This window comes from Thermobia domestica, chromosome 18 (assembly GCF_964235325.1).
Source record: "Thermobia domestica chromosome 18, izTheDome1.hap1.1, whole genome shotgun sequence".
Taxonomy (NCBI): Eukaryota; Metazoa; Arthropoda; class Insecta; order Zygentoma; family Lepismatidae; genus Thermobia; species Thermobia domestica.
Window position 1 is genome coordinate 86,275,319 of NC_137471.1, and position 16,077 is coordinate 86,291,395.

Below are 16,077 nucleotides of genomic sequence, written 5' to 3' on the forward strand. Positions count from 1 at the left end.
TTACTGCATAGTGTGTCATATATGGCACGTACTTATTTCTCGTCGGAATTAAGTGAAAAAATCTAAAATTCAAGTTTTAATTCATTTTTCAAGTTCCCATATGAGGATTTCCGATGCTGATTAGTTCTTTTTCGCTAAAAGAAAAAAAAAATCATGCAGAAAAGGGTTAAATTCCCTGGGGAATTTCACATTAAAATAAAGGTTACATCCTTTGCTAAACATCTTCAAACTTCTATATATTATTGTTTAGTTAATTCATAATTTCATTTTACATAATATCATATTGTAAATATGTCATTGCGTTAATTATTGATATATTAAGAATGGAATCTTATGTTGTTATTTCTTATCTTTTCAGATGATCCAGCCTGTCTGTGAATAGTGTAGAAATAATTCTCTATAGAAGTGGCACCAAATAGTGAATGGTAATAAGGTATGTGCGTATTAAAAAAAAAGGAACCAATATAAATTAATGTTCTAAAAAAAATCACAAATCTAAAGTCTTAAGATTTTTATCATTGCAAGAAGTAACATACTGTCAAGTTTTAATATGACAATTTTATAATATTTTGTATATTGCTAAACTAATGACTGAAGACACAACTACGTTAATTTGTTGTGTTCCAGCATCAAAAGTTTATTGTAAATTTGTGATGTAAAAGTGAAGGGTTGATTTGGATAAGGGCTTATGTAACAAATTTGAAGTTATTCAGGAGAGGTGTTACTTTTCAGTTTTCTTCTCATCTTTTTAAGATTTTTGTTGTTTCACCTGGTTTGTACGGATATAGGTTTATCCTTATTGTGTCGTATGATTTGATAAGCTCTGTGTGGACCTCAGTTCGGTTCCTATCGGTTGATGAAATTGATACATAAACTCTTATACAAAATCAGTCCTTCAATTGTCAAGCTATTTCTTTGATATAACATTAACGTTGAGGTCTAGTCAAACAATACTATATATATATATCTAACAGCATGTAGTTAATCATACAAGTTTTACTTGAAAGAAAAATACTCATTTAATATCTTCATCGATGCAAGAAAAGTGTTTTCGAAAACTTGCCAATATCCTAATTAACTCCTCGATGAATGCTCATTAATGTTATTTATATGATACTACCATTTTCATAATTTGATGCTTTAGTAATTGTAATATTAGTACCCATTTGAAGATCTATTAAAATTAATTAAAAGTTAAGTACTTTCGTTTGTAAAAGCACAGACTACCAGCAATACGTAAGTTTGGAAAATATAAGCAAACATGTATGGGTATAATTTGTATTTTATGCCAAATGATTTAGTATAGTTTTATGTATTGTAGTAAGATTGATCAGTTACATTTATGTGTACTTCAAGTATTAATATTTAAATAGTAATCTTTGCTTGTGTAGAGAAACAATACTAATATTTACTGGTGCTTATTTTAGGTACAAGGGCTCTTTTTTTGAAACAACTCCTTTTTTTACAGGACTCTATTTTTTTTATTTAGTAACTAACTTACAGGCAGCTGGCCTTGACATTTGTTTGCTATTTCTGGCTTTTACCTCCCTTCGTTAACTTCCCCCTCTCTCTTCTGTTGAACATGTACACACACAAATCCTTCCAACTGCCCCAGTTGGTCCACTGTCGTTTCCATTACAGCATTTCTTAGAATACTCTCAGAAGAGAAAGAGACAAGAAAAAAAGATCTCTGTACATGTATAATGTGTGTGTTTCCTTCTTTTTCCACGTGCAGTAGCAAAAGAAATACACAAGGAGTAGCTTTTTATGTCTTCCTTGCTTACTATACCCTTGCCATAAGCTCTTTCTACTACCTATAGCGTTTTTGCCAGTTCGTTTTGGCCATCTGCCATTTGGCTATAGTATAATGTTAAAAAGATATCACGATCAAGCAACCCTTACGATCACACATGCTTCTATCAAAGATCACACACACACACTTACACGTAGCTTGAACACTACTATCTCTTATTAACATTATATCGTTCTGAGTTGTAAAAGAAAAAACATTATAAATGGCCTAATATAATACTTCATTAGGTTAAGTCTTGTGTACCGTAGTTCTGGTGAGAAATAATGGTACAGACTTGGGCAGTCCTTATTGTTCTGTTTTGATGTGGACTCTCCATGAAATATATTGTCTTACAGATCAAACTACTTCTCTTTATGGGTAACAAGTACTGTTTTATACTTCATTCTTCAGCTACTAATTTTAGTAGCATTTTAATATACTGTACAAGTACACATAAGTATTCTTTTTTGACGAACTATGATGTAAAAGAACGGTAAATATTCTGATGGTTTACCTTGAATATCTGCTGAAATATAACGCCAAAGCAGCCAAAATTCAATAATTCTTTCTCTAGACAAGTTGTAGTAGCTACAAACCATTGATTTCCAGTTCTGTTTAGCAAAAATTATATAGTGGTATTGCCGAATATCTAAAAACAAAAATGTTCCAACATGGTAACATATATCGTCGGTAATGGGGGTGAAGTGGTGTAATTTGAAAACACCATTTTGAGATACGACCACCATCCATCCGTCCTTAACATGCTCTGTTAACTATAAATAGTTACATACCAGAATTCCTTATATTAACGGAGGTATAGACGTTCTGAAAGCTGACGTATCTTGAAATGTGTCGCACAGTAGAATGCTGAAGAGACATTTTAAATCGCTCTGCAGAAAAATTATAAAAATCAAGATACGCCACTTCGTTCCTTCACTGACGATATCAGTCAATAGATCTCTCAAATTGACAAAAATACATACGTAAAGGCAAATAAATCCTCATTGGTGGTTTTCGAGAAAATCCACAACTAATATTTTTGTGGCGCTAAATAATGTTAATAATAATAATAAAACATCGTATATGGTGGCCAACAATAACACGCCATTTATTAAGATGCTAAAATACCGTATAAGTGTTTCGTTGTTACTGTAGCAAGAGAACGTTGATATATTTTTTTTTTTTCTAAACCTCATCATGAACGATAGTAATCGTGAGTCAGGGAAAGTTACATTTTTAGTAATTGAAATTCAGAAAAATCAATAATAGAATTTCAGTGTGAACCAGGTCAAACCCGAAAGTAGCCACAGAGGTTTGGGGGGGGGGGGAATTTGAATATGTTAGAGCTAAGTCATTAAAAATTCTCTTATAAATATCTAAATTATATTTCTTGTGTTAATAATAGCATTTTGTATTGAGGTGTGGATGGGCCATGTAAAGTTTAGAGGTGTCCTGGCCCTCCTAGCCCCCCTCTGGTTGCGGGTCTGAACCAGGTACATAGGTATATGTAAGAAAACTTACTGCTTGCAATATTACAGCATACATTTGAAAATATTTAGTACATACTGTACGTAAATTATGAATAACGTTCTCAGAAGCTGCGACGGGAACTAAATTTACATTGTGGTCCAGACCTGATGTCCTACAGACTCCAATAAGCATTTTCAGGGTTAAATTTGCGATTATAATTCTTTGTATTATCTCAAATGATAATTAACTTAAAAATATAAATTTAGAACAAAAATGACGTAAATACCAACGAAATCCACTTTTTACTGTAACTGTATGTATTTCTAAATACTGGTTACTGATACCTTGTCTTGTTCTGTCAAGAGCCTGACATACTAAAAATAATACAAAATTTACCATTTTTCTTTTGCTTGTTTTTCATTAGTGAAAGGAGATAATGAAATGCAATTTATCACAATCATAGATAATGTTATTCTACAACAGAAAATATGAACCTGACAAATTTTCAGTGTTGCCATCTATAGAAATTACAATGTTGCCAGAATAACAGTTTCCCCAAAATTTAAGTTAAGACAGCGACTAGAGGAATGAACTCAACTGCATTTGTTTACGTATCGTGTTGTTTTGGTATCCTGTGAACTACTTTTCAAATAATAGTCGTATTTACATTGTAATAAACAAAATAGTTTTAACATACAGTTATTAAAATTAAATAATAACGTTATTTTAAAAAGCGTTCAAAGGATACCAAAACAACACCATATGTAATCAAATGCAGTTGGGTTCGTTCCTCTAGTCGCTGCATTAACTTAGATTTTGGGGGAATTGTTGTTCTGGCAACACTGTAATTTCTATGAATTTCAACACTGAAAATTCTTCAGATTCATATTTTCTGTTGTAGAATAACATTATCTATGATTATGGTAAGTTGTATTTCATTATCTTCTTTCACTTACGAAAAACGATGAAAAAAAATTGTAAATTTTGTATTATTTTAGCATGTCAGGCTTTTAACTTTGTTATCTACATATTGAATTAGTCATACATAATCAATAAGATGTATATTTTAAGTATAGAAGCCATCTTTTATGCTTTATTTACTGCATTTGCTATTAATTTTTTAGATAAGTTATAAGAATTGTAAAAAGTAAATAATATTCCACTTATTCTGGCTTTGAAATTAAGTAAATATGTATTCATAATCTGATCGAAACAAAATACGTACTTACATTAATAATGATAAATAATAGTAGTGATCGGCCATAGTATATTTTAATATCATAAATAGACCTATATATAGATATATTCCCAATGGCATGTTCCCATTACACTGATATAAAAACTACGATGGAATGACAGCAAGTTTGTCGATAGTACTTCGTAAATTTATGGTAGAACAATTTACGTTTCAATAATTTATTACATATCTAACGTAATTACACTTGTTACTACGTATAAATAACTTTAAATGAAGAAAGGAGAAATGTAAAATAATTCGAAAATTTCTTAAATCTAATATTATTACCTTATTTTCTTTAGTTCCAATACAATTTTAACTGTGGTGTATATTTTGTGACTTCGCTTCGTTCTTGTTATGTTGATTTTTTAGATAGGAGACTCCTGAACAAAATGTAGGCATACAGGAAAAGGAAACCCAACAACATTAGGGTGAAAAACGAGGATGATGACGTTAAAAAGAGAAACGGGTTATTTTGCATATATGTCTACGCCTTCCACCATTTCCATCTCATCAACCTCTCAAAAAACCCCCTTTCCCTGAGGAGAAGTATCTTCTTTGGCCTCACCCTTTGACAGATGAGTCCCTCTCTAATTTTAAAATATCGTGAATCACCCACCGCTATCAACACCGGGGTTTTTGGTTGGTTTTATTTCTTTTTCTTTTTTTTTAATTTTAGGAGGACAACACGAAAGAGACAGACAGACAGACGTACATATGGGATGGTGAAGGGTGGAACAGGCAGATTAGGGGGTGGGTGGGTTGTGGCTCTTCACGACTTTTTTTTTTTTTTTTTTTTTTTTTTTGTTAAAGAAAAAAGTCGAGAAGTTACGGGATGGATTGAAGAAGCGAACGCTCTAGTAAACTTTTTAAAAAGAGTGAGTTGTCAGTAAAATGGTTGACGGTAGAAGTTTATTTGCATTTTGTTAAGGGAAAAAAAGCAGTACCGTATTTGAATATGTGTATATTACATTTGCTCAGAGTTATTTTATTTTGTGTCTAACTGGAGTCTTCAGTTCCAAGAGAGCAAACAATACACAACAGAAATAAAATTTAGAATGATCCTTTGTCTCGTCTATTACCAGCCTCCATTTCTCTTTATCCACATTATCCTTCTACTGTTCTTTATCTTCATCTTTTCTCAATCTTCGTTCGCCTTCCTCCCAATATCTTTATAGACATCCTACATTTTTTTCCATATGCCCCACCCATCGTTACGCTTTCACATATCTTATGCATTTTACTTTCCAGTTATTCATTGTTATATGTTCATACCCCATCATCTATTACTGCGTTATATATTTTCCTCAGAAACTAACTTCCAAATATTCTAGGCACATTCTCTTCAATTTTTGTCAGCGTCCAGATTTCTCCACCGTAGATAGCAACTAACCGTATTTACATCTTGTAAAGTGTCATATTTGACCATTGCAGTGCCATTTTTTAATATTAATTTGCTCGTGAACAATCGTCAATATATAAAGTGCACTTTATTCCCTGCTTGCATTCTACCGGTATTTCTAATGCAATTACAAGTATGTATTTCGATTTCGTAATCGGGTACGCCCTCGAATCAACCTGTCATCACAGTGTTTTTGCACAATGATTTATGATTCGTATATTCGGTGGCTACTGAAAATTCTCGGAGAAGACAGGTAACAGTTATCACAAAATGGAAGTGAATTTACTGTTCCCAAACCCGAAAAACGATTTAAATAAGTCTAATCTTTGAGAAAATATACTTACAAGTAGAACCGACTTGAGAGAGGTGAGGGAAAAGTCAAAGATTGTTGAAATCAGTTTCTCATTTCAGCTAGTTCTAGTCCAGGGCGCTTACAATATTTCAGTATGAGCAGGGATTGAATTCAAAGGGAGCTCGTGGAAATTGAGACCTCGCGCACCAATTTTATAAGGAAACCCACCCTCATCAAATTGCTTAGCTAAATCTAACTCGATCAGTCTAAAATATTTATATATAAAAATTCATAATGTATAGTAATAATTTTATGAAATAATAATAATATTAATTTTAAAACTCATGAAATGTAAGTAATTTAAATGATGTTGAATACTGAGTGTTTGCGGTTTGGATCCTACCTTAAACCGAAGGTCCGTCTTTCATATAAAAGACACTGGATGAACCCCAAACTTTATGATACTCAATATTCATCATAATGTATACCTAATTTTATATAAAATATATGACAGATATATGTATGTATCTGTCTCTCCATTAAAAAAAATAGTTTATGGTTAGTAGTATTTACGGATCTTTATTGTTTATCATATATGTGTTGAAAATAACCAAAACCAACTCATCGGGATAGCAGGTTAGTCAGTGAGTGAGATTAGATTCGTCAGTATGTTAGATTGGGTTAGGTTAGTCAGTAGTTTAGATCAGCTTATGTTAGGACTTTGTACTGCAATAACAACGCCCCTATCAGTATTTCTTATGTTTTATAAATATTTCAAAACTGTGTGTTGAGCCGCGGTGGCTCAGTGGTAGAGCGTTCACCTCTGGTGCATGCGGTCCCAGGTTTGATCCCAGCTCGCGCCAAGTGAGCTATGTGGTGGACAAACACCGTGTGCGTGGGTTTTCTCGGGATTCTCCTGTTTCCTCACACTGTCTTCATTCCACCATTTCATTCATTTATCATCATCACCGCCTCCTTAGCCTAGCCGGAATAATCGTGGTACGTAAAACTTAAAGATTTCATTTTCAAAACTATGTGAGATATTTTGACAGTAGTCCAGTTTATACCTATCAAAACCTTCCATGTAATGTAGAAATTTGAGTGCCTTCCAATTATGAAATCGTTCAGTTTAATGTCCCACGGTTATAACCTTTAGGCTAAGAAAAGCGGATGGTTAAGGCATATTAATGATGGAAGAGTCGGTGGAATGATAATCTAGAAATAAATGAGAATACCCCCGAGAAACATGGACACGATGATGCCTACCACGAGATTACTTGGCCAATTGAATCAAGGACCTCACGCTTCGGAGGTAAGCGCTCTGTCACTAATCAACCATGCCTCTCAACCTCCCAACTCTAAAGTCACAAATTAGTAATCCAAATTTCTGGCCTACAAGAGAAACAATTATCAAAATGACATTTTATACATATTAGCTGGCTTATTTTTTAAGATATTTTATAGGTACTATTCGAAATTACACTCAGATCTTTCCTGGCTTCTTAATTCTTATTAGTTTGCTGCTCGTGTTCTCCGTCATATAACAGTTTCGTTCTTCCATGTTTCCTAATTTTTTCTTTCCCGTATGTGGTGAGAAAATTTTACGACCAAAAGGAAAATGAACAGGGTTGGAAAGTAACTAAAAGTAGTAAAATTAAGATAGAATAGGAATTATGAGGATGAGAAAGTAGGGAGGAAAAGGAACGAGAATGAAAAAAAAAAGAATTGATGATTATGGTGAACAAGACACAAGGGTTTTTGCAAAGAAATGGGAGAGGAAAAATGGCGAATCTTTGGGTGCCTCAAGGGAAAATTTACAGTTTGTTACATGTGCTCTCCCTTCCCTCTCCCGATCCCAATTCCCTCCCTTTTTTTATGGTAATTCCCATAGCGTCTTCCCTATATTCTCATTCGATCACTCCTCAATTCCCATTTAGTTTCATTAACCTTGCACTGGCAATAGTTATTTATTACACCTAACAGAAGGCAGAGCGATTTAATGTCAGCATCTCTTGAAAGAAAAATGATGTCTAAGTCTGCCTTTTGTCTCAAGTTTTATTCTCCTCTCCGTGTTTGAACAGATTATAAATAATTTCCCGGCCAAATTACACCAGTTAAATACCCAATTTCGTTCAAGATATTTTTATCTGTTGGTATTTATGAGACAGACACGCTCAAACTTCTGAGACATGCTCTCTCGGGCGTAATCAACCTTCAGGTCAATAAATGAGCGCAAGCCCGTGTGGGCAAGAGTCCTATAAGTGAATAGCGAGCAGAATCCCAAGTCTGCAAGATGCCTATAAGTGAATGGTGAGCAAACGCTCGAGTCTGCAAGAGGCCTATAAGTGAATGGTGAACCAAAACCCGAGTCCGGGAGCCCGAATGAGGCTTCTGAGCGCGAGTCCCAGTTCAGTGAAGTTAATGAGCGCAAAACCGATCTGCCGCAAGTCTCATTGAGGACAGTGAGCCTGAGTGAGCTCAGATGAGCCCCGATTGTAAACGGCTGTCTCTGGTCCCACAACCCTCATGAGTGTGACGCGAAATTTTAAAATTTAGAAACAAATGTTATGCCATCCGGAAAGCTATACGAAACATTTTATTATAATTAAGCCATATGTTAAACTTAATTTTAAGTCAACACTGCAAACAATGAATATGATTTGGATATTTTTAAAAGTTTTTTTTCATGATTGTTTAACATGCCCAAAAATATCCTAAAGTGTTCTATCACTATCAGTGAACAGAAAATATCTAAGTGCCCCCTAACAAAGGTTAATGAAAACTCCTGTAAGAATACCTGAACTTTTGATGTGTCCAACGAGTATACGGGCACAGAAACGACTTTTTTAAAAATAGTGTTAGTAAATACACGTTACACATTTACAAGTCGCTCCTGCTCGTATACCCATTGAATAAATCAGAAATTAAAGTATATTTTGAACACTTTCAGGGCTGTTTCTAGAAGGCATTCTAGACTCTTTTCTTCACTTAAAGAACACTTTAGGACATTTTAAACAATTAAATAATGCTTAATTCTTTTAAAATGTCCAATCATTAAATTAATTTCTTTTAGCGTGATCTCCTGCTCAATTCTAATCTAACCTAAGTGTGTCACGATACCGTAGACGTTTAGCAAAGTGTGTGATTAGTCAAAAATAGGTTGAGAACGCATTACTGATTATTTTCTCAGCAAAGTCTGTGAAGGGTGGCCCTAGGTTCGATTCTCTACTTAATTTCTTGTTAACCCAGTATCATTAGGCAGCTGATAAGCCGCTTGAAATAGAAGCACTAAGTTCCATCTAGAAAGTTATTTAAAAAAAGAACAGTGACGGCAGCTGAAGTGTTGATCACCCAGTTACCATTAAGATATCCCAGCTGCCATAGCTTGTCGAGATTTGAAAGCTAGAATTTTGTAAAGGGTGAAAAATACTTCTAAAAATCGATGTTACGCTATATTACTTTGATTCGAGGTGGATTGTCAATTATTGGCAACCACCGAGATACGTTTTAGTGCCACAGAAGATACGTTTTCTTTCGATTTATCGAAAATTACCAATGGAAATTTACTCCCAAGCATGCTATTTTATTCAAATCGATGTAATCTGTCTATTAATACTCGTCTTATCTCCCGGACAATATTTTAGTTAAACAAAAGTTAATGGTAATTTTAAGCTATATTTTATGAACCATACTATGTACTGTCGTCTTGTTAATGAAGAGTTTAATAAGGGGTATATTACAGTATCACTTTCACCTTAATAAATGGCATGGTCTTCATACAGCAGCAATTTTTACGTTTACAAAGAAATTCGTTTTATTATATTTCCTCGAAAACTACGCATGAGGTTTTACGTTTACGTCTTATCATTTTGTTCAGTTCAGTAAGTTCTATCGATTCTATTTTCTCCCGTTAAGAGGCCTAATCACTGCGAAATTAAAATACCGCTAATTTTACAGTAATTATCTTCAAGTAGATAAAAAGATAATCCAAATATGGAACAAGAGCGCGCTAGACAATATTATTTTGCATGAGATACCGTTATCATGAGTCACCTAGTAGCATTCCGTTTGCAGCCATTTAGAAACGCGAAAATAAATGCCGATTTTCTAAATGACATGGAAATCGAAAGCAGATAAGTGAGTCGTGATAACGATATCTCATGTAAAATAATGTTGTCTAGGGAGCTCTTGTTCCACTTTTTCGATTTTGAAGATGTCACATAATTATTGTAAAATTAGCAGTATTTTAATTTCCCCGTGATGGGGTCTCTTAAATGCTAATAATATTGTAGTTTTAAGTAAATTACCTGAATTTAGTGAATATTAATTTGCACACAAAATGCACAGTAATTAATTGTTTTAGACTCTATTGTATAAAATGTTTTTAAAAATATGGTCAACAGGTATAGAAGAATTATATGGAAAACCAAGTATAAAATTAACACCAACAATGGACAACAAAATGAAGATTCCTTTTTTTCTCTCAACGAAGATTTGGTATTTTCTCAGAGCGAGGTATAGAGTTCCTACGTGAATTATAATGGTAGGAACTTCATACCGTGCTCTTGGATGTGCCACAGCTACAATGATATTCTAGATTCACTTCTTTGGCTGCTGAAGATGAGAAGATAGCATCACTTCATTTACCATAAAAAGAGGGAACTATTTTGTAGTGTTATACTTGAAGTAGTAACTAGAGATATTGAACACTGCATTATTGTTTTAAATAATAATAATAATTTAGCTCTCTTTATAAGTATTGAGAACCATGTGTTGAATTATTTATAATAGTTTTGCTTACTATGAAGATTTGAAAGAGGCAAAGAAGGCTATGTTTGATTTTTGTTATATGGATATCAGGACAAGGCTTTTCAAACAGTTCGACTATATAATATGAGTAAGAAACATACTCCATGGTTCTGGATAAGCATAATAACATTTAAAACACAGTTCTGACCAGAACAAAATGAATTATATTAATAACTATACGTTTTTTGTTACAGTTTCAAGAACCTAACGTCCTCTTCATCAGACATTTAGAAAAGACAGATCTAGGTCCTTGAAACTGTAACAAAAAACGTATAGTTATTAATATAATTCATTTTGTTCTGGTCAGAACTGTGTTTTAAATGTTAATATGAGAAAGGTATACTCTTTTGCTGATTTAAGGTGAGTGTAAAGTATCGACTAGTGCCAATACATGCAAGCACGTCTTCCCTATCTTTTGTAATGTATTTTGTATGGACAGACAATATTTAAAATAATTCAATCAAATTTAAAAGAACAGTGTTCAAATTTTGCTTCAAAAGCAAATTGATTCATTAATCAGGGAAAAATGCATTTTTTTTTTTTTTTTTTTTTTTAATATTTTGTCTTATTGGTTGTTGAGAGCTCTTAATTTGTGCTACAGAGGTATGCTTCCAATAATTAAATATTTCTCAACAAAGAAAAGACATAAAGTAATTAAAAAATGCACGAGTCGTTCCCTGATTAATGATTCGATTTGTTTTCGGACAAAATTTGAATATTGATCTTTTGAATTTGATATAATTATTTTCGTTTTGAATTCAATTGAATTTGATTGAATTGTTTTCTCATAGAAATTAGATTGGTAAAATAGGAAAAAATGCTGCCGTTTATTGGTTAATAGTACACCTTTAAATTCACTTGAACAGGCTTTTAACAATTTTAGCGATAGCCATGATATCAGTATAGCCTGCTGGTGGTGTAAGTCTATAAAGGTACCTTATATTGCCAACCGGACGACCGGGGTTCATAGATTCAAGCGACTTAGAAGTTTATGGGTACCTCTAGCTTCAGTAAAGTGGATATCTGATTAAACCAGAGAACTAAAGGCGATTGGAGCGTGTTGCTGAATACAATTTTGGTCCACGAGATCTCGGATTCGATTCCCGATGAGGAGCAATGATGGTGTTAAAACCATTTTAACAAAGGTCAGTAGTCTCACCATAACTGCCACTTTAGCATATTATTTGAACATTAAGAGGCCGGTGTTGCGGGTACCCATAGGCCTGGTGTTACCTATTTGACACAGAAGTGGTGTTGAACGGTGTGAAAATAACACCGCAGCGGTGTTACAGAATTTTGTGAATGAACGAAGGAAGGTGGAAATAGAAACAGTGCCGGGATGATCTTTCTGTAACATTTCAGCTATCATGGCGAGCGTAGGCCAAACTGTATTATTCATCAGTGGTTAACGAAACGTTCTAAGAATTTTGTTGTCATTTAACGACTACCATTTTAACATTTTACTCTAAAGTGGGATGGGGTTTAAGTAGCATAAGGCTTGTGTCAAAATTTAACTCAACTAGGGTAACACAGAGCCATTGTAAATAAATTGACAGTTTTTTTTTTTTTTTTTTTTTTTTTTTAAAAAAGATGTACAATGCTTTCAGATCTCACTTTAAAACTATAGGGCTCCTCATATATATAGCATCTCTGTTGACAAATGACACATCAATACAAATTCACTGAGGAACTCCCGTGATTTTAACAGGACTGAAGGGAGAGATGGCCAGGGAACTCAGCTCTTTCTGCGACAGGCTTCGGGCTCTTCATGAAACTTTCAGTTCATTATTGATATATATATGAATTCGAACTCAAGTTAGAACTCCCCCCCAAAAAAAAATATCCCCCTGTTCTAGTGTTCTATTACGAGCCTAGATTGTACTTAAGAACAATACATGAAAACTAAAATGAGTAATATTTATATTTTTTCTTATTATTAACAGAGTAAACGGCAATAAATTTATCTTGATTTTCTTTTTAAAAAGTTGTTTCATTATTATACAGAACTTAGCATGTCTCTTTTTCGTTTTTAAAAAGCAACTTTATGTGTAGTATTTGAAACATTAAGAACAAAAATCAAATAAGCAGTTTATCACAAAATGAGGTTTATCAATGAAATCTGTAAAATAAAGTGGTGTATCGATTAGGTAAAGAAAAGAAAAATAAAACATTTAATGACAGTATATCATTGTAAGTACTTCCCATTAGGGAGAACGTAAATTACCTCAGTCATACTCGCGTATGTTATATGTATATGAACATACAGTATGTATGAAGTAATTTTATTTGTAATGTGAAAAACAATATATGTATGACAATGTCAAATTGTAATAGCATTTATTATTGTGAAAATTTGTCCTTGACATGCGTTTTTTTTTCTTCTTTAAGATACGAGAATAAGCAAATTTCTACTTAAGTTTGATTGTTTTAGAATAACTTTTATCTGATCTTTCTTCGTATATCATATACAATATGTGTTATGTAGATATATATCGTATATCATATACAATATGTGTTATGATATGTATGAGAATCACAGTTTTTTATTCGTAATTTTTATATACCTATAGAATACTTTCTCTCAACCTTAAAACTTGTATATTTAACAATACTTATTTTAGCCCGTCCCGCTAATTTAATGGGTAGCGCATGCTCTTTTGCTGGATGTGGTTTTGGGTTCGATTCCTGGCGGGAAAGCGGGACCGCGGTGGCTAAGTGGAAGAACATTCACCTCTGGTAAATTGGGTCCTTGGTTCGATCCTGGCTCGCGCCAAGTGAGCTTTGTAGTGGGCAAACGTATGCGTGAGTTTTCTCGGGGTTTTCCCGTTTCCTTCCACTTTCTTTATTCCAGTGTTTCAGTCATTTCTCATCATCACCTTCTCCTTTAGCCTAGCTGGCATAACCGTGGGACATAGGCCCATATCCGCGGGGCTGTCGCCTCCCGCAAATTTTTATTGGTCCACTAAAATTTTCAAGGTAGGTTTGCAAATGAACTATAATATGGTTGGATCGGCCCCTCTAACTTCTACCGAGCCCCGCTAAACTTTTGGGCTGGCTACGGGCCTGGTGGGGCATAAAACATAATGATTTCATTTCCGATGGGAAAGTATTTTAAAAACTCATTTGAACACATTACAGTAATTCGGATTCCCCCTTCTGGATTCCCATATTTCATATACTCTCGGTACTGAAAAGGGGCGCTAAACTTCAGCAATGAAACAAAACAAACACAAACAAATCATTTTGTTTCTTTTCTTATTAAGAAATTGGGTTATGAGGTATATGGGGCAATGTATACAAAAGAAAAATCCTTGCTTTTTTTCTTTTCTTTACTTTTAATTTCTTTCTTCTCCCCTATTTTTCTCGACTCTAAATTAGGAGAGAGGAGATGTGTTGGGTGGGGCGTAATATTACAAACAATTGACTGTTGGGTTCCGTATTGTCTTCGTGCATTTCTTATTCTTATTATACTCGATGTGGCTCCCTTCTTTCCTTCTAAAGTTTTCTTTTTTTTTAAATTTTTTATCATGATCTTTATGAGAATTCCCAGTAGAAAATAGAACCTTCCTTTCTCACCCTCTTAATTCTTCCCAAAAAAAGAAAAGTTTTTTCTTCCCACACCCCTCTCTCTTTCTTCCTCCATCTCCTCTCTTACCCCTTGGCACTTCCTCTTTTATTATCTCTCTCTCTCTCTCTCTCTCTCTTTCTGGTGGTTCACGATCCGCCTAATTGGAGCCAATTAAAACGAAAGTGACAAAGCTAGTGTAACACGCAACGGCTGAATTCCAGTGGGAACCCCTCGCTTGCTATCTCTCTTGAAAAAACCCAAGGACACTCTATGCTATGCTGTGAGTTTTATATTTTCTCTATAGAATCCGAAGGGAGAAGAAAGATTGTATGTTACAAGAAACAATGTAAAATGTAAACTTCGATTGTACTTTGGTGTAAGTCATTTCATTTTATTTGAGCAATAGAAAATCATGATGTAAAATTTTAGGGTTTTTGTTTCGTATTTAATTTTCTGACAGTACAAAAAAGCAAAATTACTCCCTTTATCTTTGAAGTTCAATTAATATAAATATTGTAGCAAAATTGCTTCTCAAACTGGAAGTTGCGTTACCGAAAAGGGCCCGAGAAGATAGCAGTTGCCATACATAGTATACCGGGAATACGTTAAAAGACATGACGAGAAATAATTGTACACTGCATTCCAGAGATGTTCGAACTCGGGAGCTTGGTTCTCTCGTTCAAGCTAAATTAATTAAGCGCGAACCCTATATAGTTGACAGCGAACTTGAGCTCCAATATGATTACTAAGCACAAACACGAGCGAGTGCAAAGCTCATTGAGTTTAGCGAGCCTTAGTTTGTCCCAGCCTAGTAAGGTTTATGAGCGCGAGCTTTATTGAGGATAACGATCCTGAGCTATCATAAATCTGATTGAAATTAGTGAGTGCGAGCCTTGTTGAGCTTAATGAGCTCCAATCACAAAATGGCCATCTCCGCTGCATCGCAGTCTGAAATCGAATCCAAATGGGAGCACGGTGACTGAGTGGTAGAATACTTATCTCTGGTGCATGGGGTCTCTGGTTCGTTCCCCCTGCCAAGTAAGTTTGTTGTGGACAACTAAAGTCTTGGGGTCAAACTTTTAGGGATAAAAAAACCTTAGTCAATTAATAGCTCTCGCCAGAAGTGTACAGAAGAAAGTTATCTTTTGGTATCTATAGTACGGGTCTATGGTAGACATCTCCTCCATTTTTTTCTCTAATATTCTGTTTATTACATTAAAAAAATGCTTATTTTGTGTTTGAGGGGAGAAATCTACATATTGATTTGTCTTCTTTGAACATTATGAAACAAAAGCGTGCACATTTTTAATCTTTAAAAAATGAAAAAAAATATATACTTAATTTAGTATCTATAGACCAAATTATACTCTGGTGAGTTGCTAAGCTTTTCTTTTTAGTGTTATTGTATGTTAAAAATCACCTATAAGTTCCTAAATGTTTGGTTTTAGTGTAATTGTATGTTTAAAATACCGGTAAGTTGCTAACATGGCCGCCCGCAGTGAGTGCA

The 16,077-nt window shown here is 34.0% G+C and overlaps 1 long non-coding RNA gene across 2 annotated transcripts in view; it reads left to right on the top strand.

Moving 5' to 3' along the window:
* LOC145675748 (uncharacterized) overlaps window positions 1-16,077 on the top strand; it is a 63,553-nt gene that overhangs the window by 35,840 nt on the left and 11,636 nt on the right. For both annotated transcript variants that reach the window (XR_014129208.1, XR_014129207.1), the window contains exon 2: window positions 359-433. This is a non-coding gene — a long non-coding RNA (uncharacterized LOC145675748). The remainder of the gene's footprint in view (window positions 1-358; window positions 434-16,077) is intronic.